Source organism: Carassius carassius, unplaced genomic scaffold (assembly GCF_963082965.1).
Source record: "Carassius carassius unplaced genomic scaffold, fCarCar2.1 SCAFFOLD_60, whole genome shotgun sequence".
In the NCBI taxonomy this organism is placed as follows: Eukaryota; Metazoa; Chordata; class Actinopteri; order Cypriniformes; family Cyprinidae; genus Carassius; species Carassius carassius.
In genome coordinates, this window is record NW_026775084.1 from 747,501 (window position 1) to 755,000 (window position 7,500).

The 7,500-nt window shown below is 37.9% G+C and overlaps 12 non-coding genes across 12 annotated transcripts; all 12 read right to left on the reverse strand.

Moving 5' to 3' along the window:
* Positions 1–337: 337 nt before the first annotated feature.
* On the reverse strand, positions 338–456 carry LOC132135390 (5S ribosomal RNA). The gene has a single exon (XR_009430336.1). It is a non-coding gene; the product is annotated as a 5S ribosomal RNA (ribosomal RNA).
* An 84-nt stretch (positions 457–540) lies between these two features.
* LOC132135922 (5S ribosomal RNA) lies at positions 541–659 on the reverse strand. The gene has a single exon (XR_009430837.1). It is a non-coding gene; the product is annotated as a 5S ribosomal RNA (ribosomal RNA).
* A 598-nt stretch (positions 660–1,257) lies between these two features.
* LOC132135789 (5S ribosomal RNA) lies at positions 1,258–1,376 on the reverse strand. Its single transcript, XR_009430712.1, has one exon. It is a non-coding gene; the product is annotated as a 5S ribosomal RNA (ribosomal RNA).
* Positions 1,377–1,460: 84 nt separating this feature from the next.
* On the reverse strand, positions 1,461–1,579 carry LOC132134976 (5S ribosomal RNA). The gene has a single exon (XR_009429944.1). It is a non-coding gene; the product is annotated as a 5S ribosomal RNA (ribosomal RNA).
* Positions 1,580–2,814: 1,235 nt separating this feature from the next.
* On the reverse strand, positions 2,815–2,933 carry LOC132134978 (5S ribosomal RNA). Its single transcript, XR_009429946.1, has one exon. It is a non-coding gene; the product is annotated as a 5S ribosomal RNA (ribosomal RNA).
* Positions 2,934–3,536: 603 nt separating this feature from the next.
* On the reverse strand, positions 3,537–3,655 carry LOC132135391 (5S ribosomal RNA). Its single transcript, XR_009430337.1, has one exon. It is a non-coding gene; the product is annotated as a 5S ribosomal RNA (ribosomal RNA).
* An 84-nt stretch (positions 3,656–3,739) lies between these two features.
* On the reverse strand, positions 3,740–3,858 carry LOC132135923 (5S ribosomal RNA). Its single transcript, XR_009430838.1, has one exon. It is a non-coding gene; the product is annotated as a 5S ribosomal RNA (ribosomal RNA).
* Positions 3,859–4,455: 597 nt separating this feature from the next.
* LOC132135790 (5S ribosomal RNA) lies at positions 4,456–4,574 on the reverse strand. Its single transcript, XR_009430713.1, has one exon. It is a non-coding gene; the product is annotated as a 5S ribosomal RNA (ribosomal RNA).
* Positions 4,575–4,658: 84 nt separating this feature from the next.
* On the reverse strand, positions 4,659–4,777 carry LOC132134979 (5S ribosomal RNA). The gene has a single exon (XR_009429947.1). It is a non-coding gene; the product is annotated as a 5S ribosomal RNA (ribosomal RNA).
* Positions 4,778–5,588: 811 nt separating this feature from the next.
* On the reverse strand, positions 5,589–5,707 carry LOC132134980 (5S ribosomal RNA). The gene has a single exon (XR_009429948.1). It is a non-coding gene; the product is annotated as a 5S ribosomal RNA (ribosomal RNA).
* Positions 5,708–6,297: 590 nt separating this feature from the next.
* LOC132135749 (5S ribosomal RNA) lies at positions 6,298–6,416 on the reverse strand. Its single transcript, XR_009430675.1, has one exon. It is a non-coding gene; the product is annotated as a 5S ribosomal RNA (ribosomal RNA).
* A 492-nt stretch (positions 6,417–6,908) lies between these two features.
* Positions 6,909–7,027, reverse strand: LOC132134981 (5S ribosomal RNA). Its single transcript, XR_009429949.1, has one exon. It is a non-coding gene; the product is annotated as a 5S ribosomal RNA (ribosomal RNA).
* Between the last annotated feature and the right edge of the window lie 473 nt (positions 7,028–7,500).

A 7,500-nucleotide genomic window follows, 5' to 3' on the forward strand; every position in this document is an offset into this window, starting at 1 on the left:
TATTAGACAATTAATGAAAAGTTCCAAAACTACTAAACAGGCCCAAACCTGTTTCGGTTTTCTAAGACTGGGCATTGACTCTTTTTTTTTTTTTTTTTTTTTGCTAGATTATTAGACAATTAGTGAAAAGTTCCAAAACTACTAAACAGGCCCAAACCTGTTTCGGTTTTCTAAGACTGGGCATTGACTCTTTTTTATTTTTTATTTTTTTATTTATGCAAAACTCTTAGATAATTACTGAAAAATTCCAAAAGTACTGGGCTGCAAAGAGAGGGCTATTTAAAGATCAGCCACTATAACCGCCAGTGCATTATATAAGTAGAGAAGGAAACCTAAAAGCTTACAGCACCTGGTATTCCCAGGCGGTCTCCCATCCAAGTACTAACCAGGCCCAAACCTGCTTAGCTTCCGAGATCAGACGAGATCGGGCATAGCCAGGCTGGTATGGCCGTAAGTGAAGGAGGCTGCAAAGAGAGGGCTATTTAAAGATCAGCCACTATAACTGCCAGTGCATTATATAAGTAGAGAAGGAAACCTAAAAGCTTACAGCACCTGGTATTCCCAGGCGGTCTCCCATCCAAGTACTAACCAGGCCCAAACCTGCTTAGCTTCCGAGATCAGACGAGATCGGGCATAGCCATGCTGGTATGGCCATAAGCGAACGAGGCTGCAAAGAGAGGGCTATTTAAAGATCAGCCACTATAATCGGTATTTCCAGGCAGTCTCCCATCCAAGTACTAACTGGGCCCAAACCTGCTTAGATTCTGAGATTGGGCATTGACTCTTTATTTATTTAAAAAAATTTTTGCAAATTTATTACATAATTACTGAAAATTTCCAAAAGTACTAACCTGGCCCAAACCTGTTTCGGTTTTCTAAGACTGGGCATTGACTCTTTTTTTTTTTTTTTTTTTTTTGCAAGATTATTAGACAATTAGTGAAAAATTTCAAAAGTACTAACCAGGCCCAAACCTGTTTCGGTTTTCTAAGACTGGGCATTGACTCTTTTTTTTTTTTTTTTTTTGCTAGATTATTAGACAATTAGTGAAAAGTTCCAAAACTACTAAACAGGCCCAAACCTGTTTCGGTTTTCTAAGACTGGGCATTGACTCTTTTTTTTTTTTTTTTTTAATTTATGCAAAACTCTTAGATAATTACTGAAAAATTCCAAAAGTACTAGGCTGCAAAGAGAGGGCTATTTAAAGATCAGCCACTATAACCGCCAGTGCATTATATAAGTAGAGAAGGAAACCTAAAAGCTTACAGCACCTGGTATTCCCAGGCGGTCTCCCATCCAAGTATTAACCAGGCCCAAACCTGCTTAGCTTCCGAGATCAGACGAGATCGGGCATAGCCAGGCTGGTATGGCCGTAAGCGAAGGAGGCTGCAAAGAGAGGGCTATTTAAAGATCAGCCACTATAACTGCCAGTGCATTATATAAGTAGAGAAGGAAACCTAAAAGCTTACAGCACCTGGTATTCCCAGGCGGTCTCCCATCCAAGTACTAACCAGGCCCAAACCTGCTTAGCTTCCGAGATCAGACGAGATCGGGCATAGCCAGGCTGGTATGGCCGTAAGCGAACGAGGCTGCAAAGAGAGGGCTATTTAAAGATCAGCCACTATAATCGGTATTTCCAGGCAGTCTCCCATCCAAGTACTAACTGGGCCCAAACCTGCTTAGATTCTGAGATTGGGCATTGACTCTTTATTTATTTAAAAAAATTTTTGCAAATTTATTACATAATTACTGAAAATTTCCAAAAGTACTAACCTGGCCCAAACCTGTTTCGGTTTTCTAAGACTGGGCATTGACTCTTTTTTTTTTTTTTTTTTTTGCAAGATTATTAGACAATTAGTGAAAATTTTCAAAAGTACTAACCAGGCCCAAACCTGTTTCGGTTTTCTAAGACTGGGCATTGACTCTTTTTTTTTTTTTTTTTTTGCTAGATTATTAGACAATTAGTGAAAAGTTCCAAAACTACTAAACAGGCCCAAACCTGTTTCGGTTTTCTAAGACTGGGCATTGACTCTTTTTTTTTTTTTTTTTTTGCAAGATTATTAGACAATTAGTGAAAATTTTCAAAAGTACTAACCAGGCCCAAACCTGTTTCGGTTTTCTAAGACTGGGCATTGACTCTTTTTTTTTTTTTTTTTTTGCTAGATTATTAGACAATTAGTGAAAAGTTCCAAAACTACTAAACAGGCCCAAACCTGTTTCGGTTTTCTAAGACTGGGCATTGACTCTTTTTTTTTTTTTTTTTTTTTGCAAGATTATTAGACAATTAGTGAAAAGTTCCAAAAGTACTAACCAGGCCCAAACCTGTTTCGGTTTTCTAAGACTGGGCATTGACTCTTTTTTTTTTTTTTTTTTTGCTAGATTAGTAGACAATTAGTGAAAAGTTCCAAAGCTACTAAACAGGCCCAAACCTGTTTCGGTTTTCTAAGACTGGGCATTGACTCTTTTTTTTTTTTTGCAAGATTGTTAGACAATTAGTGAAAATTTTCAAAAGTACTAACCAGGCCCAAACCTGTTTCGGTTTTCTAAGACTGGGCATTGACTCTTTTTTTTTTTTTTTTTTTTGCTAGATTATTAGACATTTAGTGAAAAGTTCCAAAACTACTAAACAGGCCCAAACCTGTTTCGGTTTTCTAAGACTGGGCATTGACTCTTTTTTTTTTTTTTTATTTATTTATGCAAAACTCTTAGATAATTACTGAAAAATTCCAAAAGTACTAGGCTGCAAAGAGAGGGCTATTTAAAGATCAGCCACTATAACCGCCAGTGCATTATATAAGTAGAGAAGGAAACCTAAAAGCTTACAGCACCTGGTATTCCCAGGCGGTCTCCCATCCAAGTACTAACCAGGCCCAAACCTGCTTAGCTTCCGAGATCAGACGAGATCGGGCATAGCCAGGCTGGTATGGCCGTAAGCGAAGGAGGCTGCAAAGAGAGGGCTATTTAAAGATCAGCCACTATAATCGGTATTTCCAGGCAGTCTCCCATCCAAGTACTAACTGGGCCCAAACCTGCTTAGATTCTGAGATTGGGCATTGACTCTTTATTTATTTAATTTTTTTTTTTGCAAATTTATTACATAATTACTGAAAATTTCCAAAAGTACTAACCAGGCCCAAACCTGTTTCGGTTTTCTAAGACTGGGCATTGACTCTTTTTTTTTTTTTTTTTTTTTTGCTAGATTATTAGACAATTAATGAAAAGTTCCAAAACTACTAAACAGGCCCAAACCTGTTTCGGTTTTCTAAGACTGGGCATTGACTCTTTTTTTTTTTTTTTTTTTTTGCTAGATTATTAGACAATTAGTGAAAAGTTCCAAAACTACTAAACAGGCCCAAACCTGTTTCGGTTTTCTAAGACTGGGCATTGACTCTTTTTTATTTTTTATTTTTTTATTTATGCAAAACTCTTAGATAATTACTGAAAAATTCCAAAAGTACTGGGCTGCAAAGAGAGGGCTATTTAAAGATCAGCCACTATAACCGCCAGTGCATTATATAAGTAGAGAAGGAAACCTAAAAGCTTACAGCACCTGGTATTCCCAGGCGGTCTCCCATCCAAGTACTAACCAGGCCCAAACCTGCTTAGCTTCCGAGATCAGACGAGATCGGGCATAGCCAGGCTGGTATGGCCGTAAGTGAAGGAGGCTGCAAAGAGAGGGCTATTTAAAGATCAGCCACTATAACTGCCAGTGCATTATATAAGTAGAGAAGGAAACCTAAAAGCTTACAGCACCTGGTATTCCCAGGCGGTCTCCCATCCAAGTACTAACCAGGCCCAAACCTGCTTAGCTTCCGAGATCAGACGAGATCGGGCATAGCCATGCTGGTATGGCCATAAGCGAACGAGGCTGCAAAGAGAGGGCTATTTAAAGATCAGCCACTATAATCGGTATTTCCAGGCAGTCTCCCATCCAAGTACTAACTGGGCCCAAACCTGCTTAGATTCTGAGATTGGGCATTGACTCTTTATTTATTTAAAAAAATTTTTGCAAATTTATTACATAATTACTGAAAATTTCCAAAAGTACTAACCTGGCCCAAACCTGTTTCGGTTTTCTAAGACTGGGCATTGACTCTTTTTTTTTTTTTTTTTTTTTGCAAGATTATTAGACAATTAGTGAAAAATTTCAAAAGTACTAACCAGGCCCAAACCTGTTTCGGTTTTCTAAGACTGGGCATTGACTCTTTTTTTTTTTTTTTTTTTGCTAGATTATTAGACAATTAGTGAAAAGTTCCAAAACTACTAAACAGGCCCAAACCTGTTTCGGTTTTCTAAGACTGGGCATTGACTCTTTTTTTTTTTTTTTTTTAATTTATGCAAAACTCTTAGATAATTACTGAAAAATTCCAAAAGTACTAGGCTGCAAAGAGAGGGCTATTTAAAGATCAGCCACTATAACCGCCAGTGCATTATATAAGTAGAGAAGGAAGCCTAAAAGCTTACAGCACCTGGTATTCCCAGGCGGTCTCCCATCCAAGTATTAACCAGGCCCAAACCTGCTTAGCTTCCGAGATCAGACGAGATCGGGCATAGCCAGGCTGGTATGGCCGTAAGCGAAGGAGGCTGCAAAGAGAGGGCTATTTAAAGATCAGCCACTATAACTGCCAGTGCATTATATAAGTAGAGAAGGAAACCTAAAAGCTTACAGCACCTGGTATTCCCAGGCGGTCTCCCATCCAAGTACTAACCAGGCCCAAACCTGCTTAGCTTCCGAGATCAGACGAGATCGGGCATAGCCAGGCTGGTATGGCCGTAAGCGAACGAGGCTGCAAAGAGAGGGCTATTTAAAGATCAGCCACTATAATCGGTATTTCCAGGCAGTCTCCCATCCAAGTACTAACTGGGCCCAAACCTGCTTAGATTCTGAGATTGGGCATTGACTCTTTATTTATTTAAAAAAATTTTTGCAAATTTATTACATAATTACTGAAAATTTCCAAAAGTACTAACCTGGCCCAAACCTGTTTCGGTTTTCTAAGACTGGGCATTGACTCTTTTTTTTTTTTTTTTTTTTGCAAGATTATTAGACAATTAGTGAAAATTTTCAAAAGTACTAACCAGGCCCAAACCTGTTTCTGTTTTCTAAGACTGGGCATTGACTCTTTTTTTTTTTTTTTTTTTGCTAGATTATTAGACAATTAGTGAAAAGTTCCAAAACTACTAAACAGGCCCAAACCTGTTTCGGTTTTCTAAGACTGGGCATTGACTCTTTTTTTTTTTTTTTTTTTGCAAGATTATTAGACAATTAGTGAAAATTTTCAAAAGTACTAACCAGGCCCAAACCTGTTTCGGTTTTCTAAGACTGGGCATTGACTCTTTTTTTTTTTTTTTTTTTGCTAGATTATTAGACAATTAGTGAAAAGTTCCAAAACTACTAAACAGGCCCAAACCTGTTTCGGTTTTCTAAGACTGGGCATTGACTCTTTTTTTTTTTTTTTTTTTTATTTATGCAAAACTCTTAGATAATTACTGAAAAATTCCAAAAGTACTAGGCTGCAAAGAGAGGGCTATTTAAAGATCAGCCACTATAACCGCCAGTGCATTATATAAGTAGAGAAGGAAACCTAAAAGCTTACAGCACCTGGTATTCCCAGGCGGTCTCCCATCCAAGTACTAACCAGGCCCAAACCTGCTTAGCTTCCGAGATCAGACGAGATCGGGCATAGCCAGGCTGGTATGGCCGTAAGCGAAGGAGGCTGCAAAGAGAGGGCTATTTAAAGATCAGCCACTATAATCGGTATTTCCAGGCAGTCTCCCATCCAAGTACTAACTGGGCCCAAACCTGCTTAGATTCTGAGATTGGGCATTGACTCTTTATTTATTTAATTTTTTTTTTTGCAAATTTATTACATAATTACTGAAAATTTCCAAAAGTACTAACCAGGCCCAAACCTGTTTCGGTTTTCTAAGACTGGGCATTGACTCTTTTTTTTTTTTTTGCTAGATTATTAGACAATTAATGAAAAGTTCCAAAACTACTAAACAGGCCCAAACCTGTTTCGGTTTTCTAAGACTGGGCATTGACTCTTTTTTTTTTTTTTTTGCTAGATTATTAGACAATTAGTGAAAAGTTCCAAAACTACTAAACAGGCCCAAACCTGTTTCGGTTTTCTAAGACTGGGCATTGACTCTTTTTTTTTTTTTTTTTTTTTATTTATGCAAAACTCTTAGATAATTACTGAAAAATTCCAAAAGTACTGGGCTGCAAAGAGAGGGCTATTTAAAGATCAGCCACTATAACCGCCAGTGCATTATATAAGTAGAGAAGGAAACCTAAAAGCTTACAGCACCTGGTATTCCCAGGCGGTCTCCCATCCAAGTACTAACCAGGCCCAAACCTGCTTAGCTTCCGAGATCAGACGAGATCGGGCATAGCCATGCTGGTATGGCCGTAAGCGAATGAGGCTGCAAAGAGAGGGCTATTTAAAGATCAGCCACTATAATCGGTATTTCCAGGCAGTCTCCCATCCAAGTACTAACTGGGCCCAAACCTGCTTAGATTCTGAGATTGGGCATTGACTCTTTATTTATTTAAAAAATTTTTTGCAAATTTATTACATAATTACTGAAAATTTCCAAAAGTACTAACCTGGCCCAAACCTGTTTCGGTTTTCTAAGACTGGGCATTGACTCTTTTTTTTTTTTTTTTTTTTTTTGCAAGATTATTAGACAATTAGTGAAAATTTTCAAAAGTACTAACCAGGCCCAAACCTGTTTCGGTTTTCTAAGACTGGGCATTGACTCTTTTTTTTTTTTTTTTTTAATTTATGCAAAACTCTTAGATAATTACTGAAAAATTCCAAAAGTACTAGGCTGCAAAGAGAGGGCTATTTAAAGATCAGCCACTATAACTGCCAGTGCATTATATAAGTAGAGAAGGAAACCTAAAAGCTTACAGCACCTGGTATTCCCAGGCGGTCTCCCATCCAAGTACTAACCAGGCCCAAACCTGCTTAGCTTCCGAGATCAGACGAGATCGGGCATAGCCAGGCTGGTATGGCCGTAAGCGAACGAGGCTGCAAAGAGAGGGCTATTTAAAGATCAGCCACTATAATCGGTATTTCCAGGCAGTCTCCCATCCAAGTACTAACTGGGCCCAAACCTGCTTAGATTCTGAGATTGGGCATTGACTCTTTATTTATTTAAAAAAAATTTTGCACATTTATTACATAATTACTGAAAATTTCCAAAAGTACTAACCTGGCCCAAACCTGTTTCGGTTTTCTAAGACTGGGCATTGACTCTTTTTTTTTTTTTTTTTTTTGCAAGATTATTAGACAATTAGTGAAAATTTTCAAAAGTACTAACCAGGCCCAAACCTGTTTCGGTTTTCTAAGACTGGGCATTGACTCTTTTTTTTTTTTTTTTTTTTGCTAGATTATTAGACAATTAGTGAAAAGTTCCAAAACTACTAAACAGGCCCAAACCTGTTTCGGTTTTCTAAGACTGGGCATTGACTCTTTATTTATTTAATTTTTTTT